We start from the raw sequence: 13,688 nt of genomic DNA on the forward strand, positions 1-13,688 counted from the left end.
ACTGTCATTAACTAGCAGGTCCTGAAAGTTCTTCTTGCTTTTCAGGGGGTCAGAAGTTACTCCTCGAGGCGCTGTCATCGTCGTTTCTGTCTTCGTGTATTTCCAACACACCGAAAAGTTTCCATCCCAGCAATGTGAACATTTTACAGTAACTGCTCATTTTCTCGGAAGCCAAAACTAGCCTGGGAAGCAGATCTGCAGCGGGCTGCCAGCCGCTCTCCACCCCGCTTCGCCTGACCCAGGGCTGAGCACCGCCACGGCCGCAGTGCCAGGACCCCCTGCCGGCACCCGGCCCCGCCACCGGCCGCTGCCCCGGGAGCAGGATCGGACCCCTCAGCATCTCGGACGAGTGAATAACCGAGAAGCAGCAGCTACCTCAAGTCCAAAAGGCGATTACATTTTTAAAAAACACAACCAGTTGTTACTGCCTTTTTACAGCGTTATTCCAGCTTTCCCCGACCCTCTGAACTTTATCGCTTAATTGCACCGTTTGACCTTCTGCTAAAAGGAGGTGATTCTTTGCTTCTTTCTATACGTTAAATAACTCCGTATATGCCGAGAGAAATAAAAGTACCAGCAGACACCCAAGGTGCTGAGTATTTGCATTTGGTATTTTTAACGACGAGACTCAAAATTGCTTAATTTAATTATTACAAATAAGACAACATAGTCGTCTGTAGAGTTCAAACTACCTGAACTTACACTAAATCTCCGCGAAGTTTGACAAGAGACGAAACCGGTAGCCCCGGTGCCGCTGGGGAGGGGGGGGGGGGGGGAGGGGGGGCGGGGGGGGACATATAAAAATCTGGGCTTGGAGACATCTCCGAGGAAAAGGGTGTCCGAAAACGGGACAACGAGACGCTGAGAAACCTGACATCGAGGGGATGAGCTGGATGTTGAGCCTGGCACGAAAACGAGCCGTCACACAGAGATTTAGTTTTTATCAGCCAAATCTTTGGACTGGGGAACGAAAAAGGGGAGAAACTTAATATTTGCGGCTGGAGAGAAGCGAGCTCCCCATGACCCGGCCGCGGTGTCCCGCAGCCCCTCTTCGGCCAGGGGCGGCTCGGGAACCACGGGGAGGGCATTTCTGAAATGACACTCCATGATCCTGGACACAGCTCTGCAATAATTACAGTTTAAAAAAAAGAAAAAGAAAAAAATAAGAGAGAGAGAGAGAAAATAGGGAAAAAAAACACAGGAAAAGACAAGTCGTCGCTGGGACACCGCTATCCAAAACCAGGTTACTGTATTTCTTTCGCTAAGGGCTGTCATTATTCGCTGTATATACCCTCCCGGCAGTCAATCGTAACAAGCACGTTTTAAAGCCTCCATTAATTTACACAGAACAAAGACACTTTCCAGCTACGCTAGGGAAGAAAAAAACACCAAAAAAAAAAACCAAAACAAAAAACAAAAAACCAAACTGAAAACCACCACACCAAACCTCGACTCAATTAAAAATAACGATTTTGTTCTTGGACAGCTACCATTTTGTCGCTCTTACCGTCCCGGGACTTTCATTTAACCTCGGTAACATCCTGAAAGGCTACAATCATTCTGCACACATTGCATCGTACCTTTTCAGTCCTGCAATACAGAGCAGTACTGAGCTGACCGCCGGCTGCCCTGACAGTTTGTTCGGTAAAAGAAACGTGACGAGGCACAAGGGGTTAATTAAACCGTGCAGAGATCCAGCTGGTAGGAGCAAAAATCATCCCGTCTTTAACAACCTGGTCGCACACGCTGGATATAGACAACGGTGTCTGAAAAAATAATTACGAAATTACGCAGCTCTAGACACACCCAAAAAAAGTTTCCAGACCGAAAAAAAAAAAAAAAAAAAGCCCCAAAATCTCGGTAGAAGTGACCGGTATTAACTGCGGCTGCTGGTCCTTCAACTTCGCTTTGACGCGCAGATCACGACCATTCCCTCTACAGGTTTCCCAAAATCTCGCTTTTCGAGCCCATTCTGTGGGCTGGACGGCACGGAGAGCGACCTGGGGGCACGGAGGGGGCCCCACCGCCCGCCCCCGGCCCCCGCCGGGCTGCCCAAGCCCTCCGGAGCCGCCGGGGCGAGGGGCGCGGGGAGGTCGGCGAGTCCCGGCGCTGCCCCGCAGAGCCCGGGGGCACCAGCCCGGGGAAGCCGCGGGGCTCCCGGGGAGCTCCCAGCACGTCGCCGGGGAAGGGAGCGAGATGCCGGAGTCGCTCCCGCTTCGCTGGAAGTGGAGACGCACCGTGTCAGCCCCGGCACAGCCAAAACCCTTCTCACCCCCTCCTCCTTCACACCCCTCTCCTCCCCAGCTATAGCTGATATTTTTTTTTCCCCTAAGCACAAACGCCTTCTCGCCTGCCTTTGACGTTTAGGGCTGGTGAGCAAGGAGAGCTCTGAAGTGGCGGTTACCGCCGATCTCTTTCCGTGACACCACGGGGGAATTTTGGGGGTTCTTCGGAAAAAAAAAAAAAAAAGAAAGAAAAAAAAATCCGGCAGGCGAAGGCGTTTGACTTGACTTGGCGGTGGCTGGCAGCACCCGCCTAGCGCGGGGCCGGAGGTGGCTGCGCCACCGTGGCTCATCCCCACCGTGAGGCAGCGGGGACGTCCCCGCGTGTCCAGCTGCAAAGACATCTGGTAGGGACGGGGCTTGGAGATGTGCCACCTCCCCACCGAGAAACAACCCTTCCCCGACCCCCAAAATCAGAGCCGGCGTTTTCCTGCCCCCCCCTCCCTGCTTAGGGACACGGGGAGCTGCTGTCGATGGCTATCTCCGAATTCCGCTGATTTCTTAAGAAGGGAGGCTGAAATGTCACTATTGCAGGAAACGCAGAGCTGCTGAAAGTTGTTAGTAAAGAGCATCAAATCAACTCCCCACCACTGCTGTGAAAGTTTCTTTTTTAAAACGTAAAGGAAATTGGATTCGATGCCTCCACCCTAATTTGAAACGCAGTGACTTGCCGTACTTGGCCAATAAAATCTTAAAAGTTTGCTAAAAGGTATCACTAATAATGACAATAATGCCAAAAGCAGCGCTCGGAGCGGTGTGCAAACCCGGTAAAACGCCTGCCCAGCAAATCCAGGCATTTGGAGCTGAATTTTGTCGTTTCAGTTTGCCTGCTGATGTCAACGGCGTGTCGGTAAATACGAAATGAGAATTGAGGGGGAGCGGCTTTTGAGGTCATTTCATTTCGACTCGTTCGTCGTTTACAATATAAAAGACAGCTGAGCGGATGATTTTCCCAGTCCCTCGTCCCGCCGGGGTGATGCGGTAACTTTGCGCACAGTTTACGTTAAGATGTTAAAACATCTTTGGTTCTTTCCCTGATGCTGACCCTGCGTTTAATAAAAGCTCGGTGTATCTGTCCGAGCTCGCCGCAGACTGGATTAAACTGTGAGTCTTGAGAGTGGACATGTGGAGCTTAATCGTTGCTACTTTATACTACATTACAGAAGGAATAAGGAAAGCTGTTTGGTAGGCTTTTGATAGGAACTTCAGAGTTTCTTTGTCTATCTTCAGAGCATAGCAGTGTGCAACACATAGTAACTTTTCCCTATAAGGCATCTATTGCCCGGTGCGGGAAACATTCGGTAACCCTTTGGAAAATAAAGTACAGCTCTTAAAAACTTGAAAAAAAAGAAACCAAACCTTGTCCTCCGCTTATATTATCTTTCCCCCTCACAAACCAGCCGGTAAACCACCACCGAAGCAGGCACACTGCTCTGTCCGGGGAAAGTTTAAAAAAAAAAAAACAAACCGACACTCAAAACGCGGAGCCATTCCTGACGGCAGAAGTGAAACCGTCTCGATCCAGGCAAATTTATTTGTAAACCCGGGAAGCAGCGAGCCCGGGCGGCGGCGGGGGGGCGGCCCCGCCCGCGGGGTGCGCGGTGGCGGCGGCAGCGCGGACGGCCCCGCCGGGGCTGGGGCTGCTGACTCAGAGAAGCAATGTAGGTCATAACGAGTTTCCTTAGGTTACCTAAGTTCGAACAATTCAGCTTTTCTTTAGAGACTTCCAAAGCGCTGTTGCAACATTTCTGACCGCCAAGGCTTTCGGCGAGGTTCAGCCCCCGGCTCCGAGCGGGCGGGCAGTGCCCGGGGCGGGCATACCGGCGCCCGGGGACTCACACCTCTCCCCCCTCGCTTGTACCGTCCCTCGCCATTTCCATCCCAACGCTACTTTTGGGGGGTTGTGGTTTTGGTTTTGGGTTGTTTTTTTCTTTTTTTTCTCAGAGGCGTGTTTAAAAAAAAATACAAACTTGTGCCACACTCCCATTTTCTTCTAAATTTGCAGAGAAGCAGCAAGCGAATTGCCTACCTACTCTCTGTTCCGTTCAGTTCTTTCCAGGAAGGCTTATTCACGGTTCATAGTTCGGATCTATTCTTCATTAACACTACTTACTACTTTCCACCACCAGTCCATTTTTACACCATCAGTTCAAGGTCTATTAAGAGTTCACTTTTGCCACGGGTTTTGTACGCAAAAGACGATCCGTCTTTTGAGTGACACTGAACACTGTCCGCCTTCGAACTAGGTAATTTTCGTTATTTTTTTCCTTTTTTTTTTTTTTTTTATTTATTTATTGTTAACCATAGCAGAGCTGGAAAAGAGTAGCCGCAGTCCCCAAGGAGAACTCACGGAGGATGAGCAAGCGTCGTGCTCTGGCGCAAGAGCAGCGAAGTGGGACGGCGGCTTTGCTGCGAAGCATAAAGTTGCAGAGGAGATGGAAAGCCCGGGATGGGGGGACGCTTCAAGAAAGGAACCACACGAACGGATTTTATTTTATTCACTCGGAGCTTTCCCCCACCATTACCTGCGCTCCCCGCTGCCCGGCGCCGCGCCGCAGCCAGCGGGGCAGTGCGTGGGCTGGGGCGGGGCGGGAGGGCGAGAGTTCCGAGGGACTCGCACTCTCCCCCAGAAAATCATCATCAGGAAGGCATCCGTTGTCACGAAGCATAACTAAGAGGAGAAATCATCCGCCCATAGATATCACGAAAGCAAGGAGCGGGAGGGGGGGCGGCGGAAAATCCAAACCTCGCCCGGTCCGACGGTTGTATTTCTGCTGAGCGCACGCATCGCCCGCGTGTCCATCACGGGGGTTCGTGGGGCAATCGCGACACCGGTGTCACGGTCACGCACGCCTCCAGCCTTCCTCCTTCCCTCCAGCTCCTCTCTAACCCCGCGGTGACACCCCGCCGGCCTGCGAGCTAGCAAGCGAGGATTTCCCCGTCTAAACATAGAAGGTTTTGCCAACGGAGCAGGAGTCCCGTGAATGCTTTCCCGAGCGTGTTGGAAGCATCAACACCAGAAGCTCCACGGAGCCCCGAGGCCGGAGCCGGGAGCGCCCGGCAGGCTCGGGCAAGCCCGGTCCCGGCCTCCGCCCGCCCGGGGCACGGCGGCTCTGCCTCCCAGGGCGGGAGGGGCGAGCCATTGGTCTCAAAAAAAAAAAAAAAAGAAAAAGAAAAAAAATACAACAAATGAGTTGAAAAGAAAGAAAAAAAAGGTGGTGGTTTTTGGTTGGGTTTTTTTTTTTTTTTTTTTGAGGCTTGCTACCCTGCGCCGTCCCCGCCGGCGGAAGGCTCCCCCCGTCCCGCGGCACCCGAGGGCGGTGGCCGGGATGGCCGTGGGCGCTCAGGACGGGGAGGGAAACGGGGGTGGGGTGGGGGAGGGTGGGCAAAGCTCGGCACCCGTTTGGGAACACGTTCCCCAGCCTTGGCGGCGGTGGAAGGCCTCCTCCGGTGTTTGCAGTTTTCTTTGTTTACATTCAGTTTAGAAACATTGGCCTTCGGCCAGAAAAGAGCCGGTCGTTCCCCCCCCCCCCCCCCCCCACACCTTCTCGCGTGGCGATGAGACTTCTAACTTTCACGACACCCCCCACCCCCCCCGGGTCTTAATATGTTTTCCCTTCGGCTCCCCAAATTAACCCTTCGGCTCCCTCGGAAAGAAAACCGAGGGCTGCACGGTGCGTTGCACCTGCCCTCGGAGCTCCCAACCGAGGGGTCGCAACAAGTTTGACCGGGGGATGGAGTCACGACGGGGGTATGGAGGTGGACGGTACCGGCGAGGCGAGGTTTGCCGAACCGAGCGGCGGGCCCGGACCCCGCCGCTCGGTTCGGCGCGCCTCGCCTCGCTGCCCGCGGGGCGGTGCTGTGCGGCGGCAGCCGGGCGGGGAAGCGGCGCGGTTCTCCCCGCCGCCGCCGCACCGCCCGGTTCCCCCCGTGCTCGGAGCGGCGGCGGGTGGGGTGAGCGCTGAGGTCGCTTGTATGTCCCCGTCCCCCCCGTCGTGTCCCGTTCCGTCCCCCACCCCCCCCGCCCCCGCCCCTCCACCCCGATATCTTCCACCACCACCACCCCTCGGCGAGGAGTAAGTGCCACCGCTCCGCCTTCTCCTTTTCGCAATGTTGACGCAATCTATAAATAGTGGAACAAAAGGACCAACTTCCTCGCAGCTTTGCTGAAACTGCACAAAAAAGGCAACCGGGGGGGGGACGGGACACACACGGTTATTTTTTATTTTATTTTTCTCCGGTTAAAAGGCGAATCCTCCCCCTCCCCCCGCTACTGGAAGATTATTTTTTTTTTTTCCTCGCTGCCTCCTATGCTAGCAACGTCCTGCGAGTGGCTATTTTGCTTTTGCACCGAGAGAAGGGCTTCCCCCTCCCTCCTCTTCTGACAGTAAGTGACATTTAGCTACTGCCTTTTCTACGGGGGGGGGGGGGGGGGGGGGGGGGAACGGAACGACACAGCTGCCTGCTCGCCTACCTGCCTGCTGCTCCAGAGAGCGGGCAGGAGGGACCTGGTGCTCCGGGTCCGGGGGTCGGAGGCGCTTAGCGCGGGGGAAGGGGAGGGGAGCAGCACCACGGAGCGAGTGGGGATGCGCGCACGGGGGGACGGGGCGTAGGGGACCCGTGGATTTGGACGAAGGGCGGGGGGGACGACAGACACGCACACCGGTAAAATAAGGTGACCGGGAAGAGGGGACGGTTGCCACTGCTCGCCGAACAAAAGCTGACGCTGATATTAAACGGGCTTTTGTTAGGGGGAAGTGTGTGTGTGTGCGCTTGTATATGCGGGGGGGGGGGACGGACACGGACACCCCGCCCGCAGCAAGTTGTCGTGCGGCGGAGGGCACCTTAGACTTGTTTACTGCTCGGCGCAGCGCTCACCGGCGTGTTTACCCTGCACACACGACGCGGGGCTCCCCCACCCCTTCCCCCTCCCCCCTTCCCTCCTCCGTGCCCCGGGCGGGGGGAAGGTGGGGGGGGATAAACGGAGCGGGATTTAAAAAGGGGGGTGCGCGGTCAGGAGATTCTGATACGATCACGCGTAAAACACCCCCCTTACACCCCCCCTCCCTTTTGCCGATCGGATCGGTGCAAGCGCAGGCAGTTACTGGCCGGAGGGAGAATTACATCATCCCTTGCTCCAGTGATGCTACCTTTCGTGCCGCTACCATGCGCGCAGGGAAACAAGCGGGGGCGCGCCTCCCCCCTCCCTCACTCCCCCCGCTCGGGCGCCAGCCCGAGCCGGGGGGGGGGGGGCGGAGGCGCGCCCCCGCGTCACTCACACACACACACACACGCCCGCCCGAGTGTTTACAGCGCTCACACAGGCGTATTGTGACGTCGCCTGAGTGACAGCCCGTCGCACCAACGGGGGGGGGGGGGGGCGACAAGGCAGAACATGGGCGCCCCGCCCGCCTTCCCCCCCGCCTTCCACGCCGCGCGGGGAGCGGGGCCGCGAGCCGTTCCGCGGGGGGAGGAGGGGGGTGGGGGGGACAAGCCGAGCCCAGGGTTTAAATACTTCGAAACTTAAATTCAACGTGTTCGCTGCTCCAGTACTGCGTTACGTGGTGCCGCTTAATGTGCGTTTATGACGTTTGGTGACGTTCTATGCGCATCGTTCTGCGCCTTGGAGAAGCGATTTCTTAGGGGTGTGTGTAAACCTGGGGTACCCGTGGGGTTCGTGCGCTGTCCCCAGCCTCGTGCACCCCCCGGGAGCAGGCTGGTGCCCCAGGGGACCGGTGTCCTGCTCCTGGAGGGGTCTGGCACAACGCAGGAGCTGTCAGAGTGATGGCCTTGAGCACTTTGTTGCTCAGAGTAGACGATAAACCCATTATTATTATTATTATTATTATTATTATTATTATTATTATTATTATTATTATTATTATTATTATTATTATTATTATTATTATTATTATTATTGAAATAGATTTAAGCACCGAGGACAAAATCTAAATTTCACACATCATATGCTTTCCCCAGTGGTACCAGTGTAACGTTACAGGGTTAGAAACTTGTTGTGATTTGCTACTGGGGTGAGAAAAGCGGGGTTTTTTTTACTCAGTCTGCAAAAATATTGAAGTAGTACTTACCCACTGCAAAGTCAATAAATCCATAATCACACTAAAAACAACAAAAAGTGTTTTACAAACCGATACTTATCAAGAACTGTTTGCCAGAATGCAGCAGTGTAAAATTATTACTAAAACATCAGCATTTGCTCACTGCAAAATTCAAGTAACCGTGAAGCCCTGTTTAGTAGTACACACAGTTTCTAATGTGTTAATGGTTTGGGTTTCTTCAAAGTGTATTACTTTTTGAAGTCTGGGTGTTTCTGTTTGTGCAGAAAATAGACTGAGAAGCTTTGAGCTCCTACTGTTACAAAAGTTAAAAGGAAGCAAAGTTGAGCTGCTAAGTCGGCAGTCTGGAATGAGTCAATAGTATCTCCTTTGTCCTGCTAGCTGTCTCTGCTGTGGTGTATCTTTGCTCTATTTCCTCTGCACAAGCAAATGAGCATTTCTGCGCTCCGTATATTTAATAGTTAGACTTTATAGGTCTCCTGGTTTCTAAATATTGTAACCTCCCAGTGAAATTCAAATGCATCTGCCTTTCCAGGCTGTACGCAACAGTCATGATGCCGTTAATGACAGTACGCTCACTTCTTTAACCACGTAGGTACTTACACATTTTCCATTATCTATAATTAATGGGACAAATTATTCTGGCTTTGTTGTAGTAAGCCTTCATAAGGGAACAAATATGTCTTTTTAAAGTATTCCATCCTCTTGTTTTTACAAAAAAACAAAGAAACCAACAAAAGATGGGGACGGAGACAGGAAGAAGATGTAAATAACTCCCACACACACACTTACTTAGGGATTCCCTGGGAGTCTCAGAGGGCAAGGAGGTAACATAGCTGGCTTTTACAACAGGATCACAGGTCCTGACACGGGGTCACAGAGAATCTATGCTTGGCTAGCCCTGTGCTCCAGTTTTGTTTAGCTGGTAGCTAGTCCCTTGAGGGATCAATGTCAACTTGAGCATGCTAACTTCTACAGGCAATGGGCTGGCCGGTGACCGAGAGCTGTAACTGGCTCCTGGAGGGCTCCCTAGTTCTGCTGTGCTTGGAGAGCGAGTGCTGCTCCCCGGCTGCTCCTGTGGCTCTGGAGCTTGTCACAGAAAGAAATCAAAGTGGCAACAGTATAAAGCAAACCACAACACTGTCCGTTTTCTGAAAACAGAAGGTGGGTAGATGTATTGGGCGGATTGGAAAGCAGCTTGGGTAGGGACGTGGCTCACAGACTGAGGCACAGAAGACAACTCCCATCACCATAAGCTAAGTTTCTGTGTACCTCAAACCCACTTTACTCTCAAATTTTAGCTTTAGGTTGGTATCAGTCGTTCTGCAGATCTGTCACACTCCCAGAGCTGATAAACAAACATGAATTCAATATCCCACATGTAAAGGTATTAGTGTTCAGCAAATGGAATAGCAGCATACTTTCTCTGTGTTACATGTAAGTCTTAAACAAATCCATTAAGGAAGCAGGTACAGATATATATGCACATACACATACATATCTCCTCACATTAAAAGCCCCTCTGGTTTAACTATCAAAAAGCATTGGAGACTAGAGTTCAGTTACTAGAGTACAAAGAAAAGTGAAACTGTATCAACTCACTGGGAGGTCGAAACATGCATTTTAACTTATACAGTATGTAGTTTTTATTTAATTTTATGTTACCACACAAAGACTTTTCAGGTCTGCAAGATCAAGATAATATTTTGGGGGGTTTATAAAAATAAGGCTTGCTTATTATTAATATACCAAAGTCTGCTTTTCTTTTGATTGCCTGATTTACATGTGAGTAATTTAGCGTATGATTACCTGAATGACCATTCCTTTCTCTTTTCATGCTTGAAAAAGATTATCGGTCAACTTCTGCTGTAGTACTGTACCTGTGACCATTCTGACTGTCCCAGTTGGTGTCTGATACTTTTTGATTTTTTAAAATGTAATTCTGTACTTCACCCCCCAGTTCTTTTAAAAAAATCTAGCCTCATAATTCCTAATGATAACAAGCAGTTTTCTCTGGTGACCATAAAGGCCTATGCTACGGATTTCTACAGCTTTCATTTAAAACTCTAAACACATTTCTATCTCTTCAGTTGTAAAGGGTGTTACTAACTTATGTGACTAATACAGACAGCAGAGTCTCCCTGGTTCTGCAAGCAGGCAGTTCCAGTGTTTCAGCTTTTGCACAGTAGCACTTTAACAAGCAGCAGCCATGCATAACCAACAGCACTGCAAGTCCAGTTACTGCTTTTTAGAAGTCTGCACCCAACTCTTAAGTTATCTGAAATGCCCATTCTGTATTGTTACAGCCATATGACAAAACTATTAACAGCAGGAAAGTGCAGTAGTTATTCACAATGGGTAAGATACAGGGGGAGAAAAAAAAAAGTTATAAAAAAATGGAGCCTGAGGCGCAGGAAGAAAGCAGCACAGCTCCAGCTATCCTTTTATAGTAACTGGTGTTTTACAGAAAGTGGGAAAGAAAAGAAAACTCTCTCTCCCTTCCCACAGCTAGCCAGCGATGGCATGATCCTTCTAACTGCAGACTGACAGCATTCTTGGAGAAATCTTTGTGCAGGTTTCATTTCTAGTATGTGGAAATGAGAAGTATTGTTTTCCCCACTTCCTTCTCTTGAACCTATTTCTGGATTCTGGGTCTTATCCTCTGGCTACTTTGATGGATGTCTGATAGAACAGTTCTCAAGTTTGACATTAGTGCTTGATAAAAAGTAATATATTTTTCAGAATATTTTAAGTACTGTAGTAGTTTTCATGAATATTTTCTACATGAACAGTTAAAATTCTGAATATTACATAAGTATTGATGGTATTAGCTAATCGGGGCATTACTGTACAGTGCATACATAATGTGTATACAAGATATACCCAGCCCCGGCTAAAAAAGTGCGCTCAGCATGGATTACAGCTACAAATAAATCTTTTATAAAAGATGAATGGAAATTAGGAAATCAGTAGTAGTTCATCAGATGAGAAATAAGCCCTTTAGACTGCCTGAAGAAGTAAAAAATAAATACACTGAAAACTAGGCAACACTAGCTGGCAAAATGGAGTATTGAAACCACTGTACTTTTTCAGGACTCTTAGTATCCTTGTTTCTGGCTGAATGTAGTATATGCATGAACATCCTTTCTTATAAAATAATAAAATTCACAAAGATTCCACTGTATGACAGTGTACTGATTGGCTGCCACAACTACTGACTAAATATTAATGTTGGTAGTCTTTCCAAGTTAAATCTATGAACTACTATATCCAAATAACTTTTAAATCCCTACCCACAAGTGAAACTCCAACAAACTCATTTCCTGGCTTGCACATTGTCTATCCTTCTTTGTAAAGATCTGTTTAGTAATTTACTTTGGTTTGTCCATTTTCCTTTTACTAGTTGGTTAGGGAAATATTAGATAGTCTCTTTTGATTTGGGGCTTGTTTAATTTTAGTTTTACAACACTAAACAGTGCGATAAACACTGCAAACTAACTAGAAGGAGCTCCACATTAGTGCAATCACTTCAGTTTCGTAACTCCCACAGATCCTTATCCCTTACAAGCAATGATTTACATACCAGTGAGGGAAAATGAAAATGAGGGGGAAGCTCATTATAACCCTCTAAGTGTACTTCGTTTCTCCTAACTCAGACTAGATTAAACCTGGCCTATGTCACAAGAACTGTGAAGGGTGAGAGCAAAGGGTCCCGTCTCATAGCGGTCATGCACAATTAATGCCCTCTTCACTCAACAGAGAAAACCAGACCCAAAATGGGAAGGAGGATCTGGGCTACTATTCTTTCACCTTTGCTCCCCACCCCCACCCTTGGAGCTGTAAAGAAAGGATCAGGTTGCACTATTTTAAAAGCTGGTGCAGTACCCAGCGCTCCCTCAGTGTACTGGAGAGGACTGGGAGAAAACCTCTCTTAGAACTCCCTGCAGGAGTGCGTACTGCTCCATACCCTTTACTCAGGACTGTGGCTGATCAACAGAGCTAAGCCTTCAATTAAGTGCTGAAAACTTCCCCTGCAAATGTACATTATTTTTAGGGACGTATACAAATAAGAATATTACTGAACTAACTTACCTTTGACACGTGGTTTTGAAAGCTTCATGCTTGATGCAAGTCATAAAAACCAAATTATGACAACAGCTCAGCACTACAGATAAAGTAGGCCTGTAAATAAATGAAAAAAGAAATTAAGCATCTTAGCATAATTTCCTGAACGTGCTTAAATAAACTGGATTGATGAAGACATTAATTGCTCTCTCTTTCATCCCACCATCTGAGTGCCAATTGCTAGTTACTGTTCCTACAGACCTTTCAGGCTAAGTCATACAGCTGGTGTTAAATCTGTATCAAGGTGGAAGATGGATGGTGTTTTGGCCAACATTTGGAATGGGAGTCCAAGTGAGGGCCTTAATCCTGTCCCTGACTCAGAATTCCACCAACAGCTTCTTGATTCTTAGATAGGGACAACTAAAACTATCCTACATCTCACTGAACCTAAGAGACAAAATAATGCTTACAGGATGTCCCAAGGCTACATATACTAAGGTTATAAAAAGTCTAAAATGAAACAAGTGTTTAGTGACATTTTGTTTACCTGTGTATTTGTCTTTCAAAATATAAAACTCATAGTTCTGGAGGCAAGGTGCCTAGTTAGCAGGGTGTACCACATGTCAAAAAGCTAATCCAGCAAGGAAGATCTCCCTTAAAGGAGTTCTCATGCTATATCGTATCTCTACATAAAAGAACCAAAAATTACAGTGACTGAAATCTGCACCAGTCTTCCACACTCTTCACATTGGATATGAAGACCTGGCCGGGACAGAGCACTAAAAGCCTCATCTCACCCAGGGAAGGATCCTTCTGCAGGAGTTGTGGAAGGAAGCCATAAGCCTCCTCCTGTTGGAATAGGGGAAGTTTTGGGTGCAGTGGGAGAGCCTGCACAAAGCACTGCATAGATGCTGGGCTACGTGTCAGCGGCACTCAGAGCCTAGAAGAGCTGTCTCGTCCTCATACCATCAGTCCATCGGCCCAGCAATGAGCAGATATAAATGCTGTTGAATCTTGCCTCAGCCACTTTTGCCTGAGCTCTGTGAGTTTTAAAAGGAACAATATCTCATTCCTGGCTTAAAAAAAGGTCAAGATCTATAGATAAAAATATTTATATTTAGAAAACCCTGGTTAATAATCAGTTGTCCAGGAGTCCTCTCTGACCCACACAGGCCCTCCTTCGTCTTGGAACAAAACCCCAGCAGCTGTGGCTTAGACGAGCCATCACGGTGCAGTAAGTGCACCCCTCGCCACTGCCTCTGCC

At 49.3% G+C, this 13,688-nt stretch overlaps 2 long non-coding RNA genes across 10 annotated transcripts in view; one reads left to right on the forward strand and one right to left on the reverse strand.

Moving 5' to 3' along the window:
- Window positions 1-13,688, reverse strand: part of LOC121083418 — a 92,168-nt gene that overhangs the window by 34,624 nt on the left and 43,856 nt on the right. For 7 of the 9 annotated variants that reach the window (XR_005826353.1, XR_005826352.1, XR_005826355.1 and 4 more), the window contains 2 exons: window positions 12,452-12,541; window positions 8,372-8,402 (listed from right to left, as the gene is read on the reverse strand). This is a non-coding gene — a long non-coding RNA (uncharacterized LOC121083418). The remainder of the gene's footprint in view (window positions 1-8,371; window positions 8,403-12,451; window positions 12,542-13,688) is intronic. The other 2 variants (XR_005826357.1, XR_005826350.1) reach the window with 1 other exon arrangement.
- The window catches only part of LOC121083420, a 79,814-nt gene continuing 72,472 nt past the window's right edge, over window positions 6,347-13,688 (forward strand). Inside the window, exon 1 of the long non-coding RNA XR_005826365.1 lies at window positions 6,347-6,669. This is a non-coding gene — a long non-coding RNA (uncharacterized LOC121083420). The remainder of the gene's footprint in view (window positions 6,670-13,688) is intronic.

This window comes from Falco naumanni, chromosome 2 (assembly GCF_017639655.2).
Source record: "Falco naumanni isolate bFalNau1 chromosome 2, bFalNau1.pat, whole genome shotgun sequence".
Classification (NCBI taxonomy): Eukaryota; Metazoa; Chordata; class Aves; order Falconiformes; family Falconidae; genus Falco; species Falco naumanni.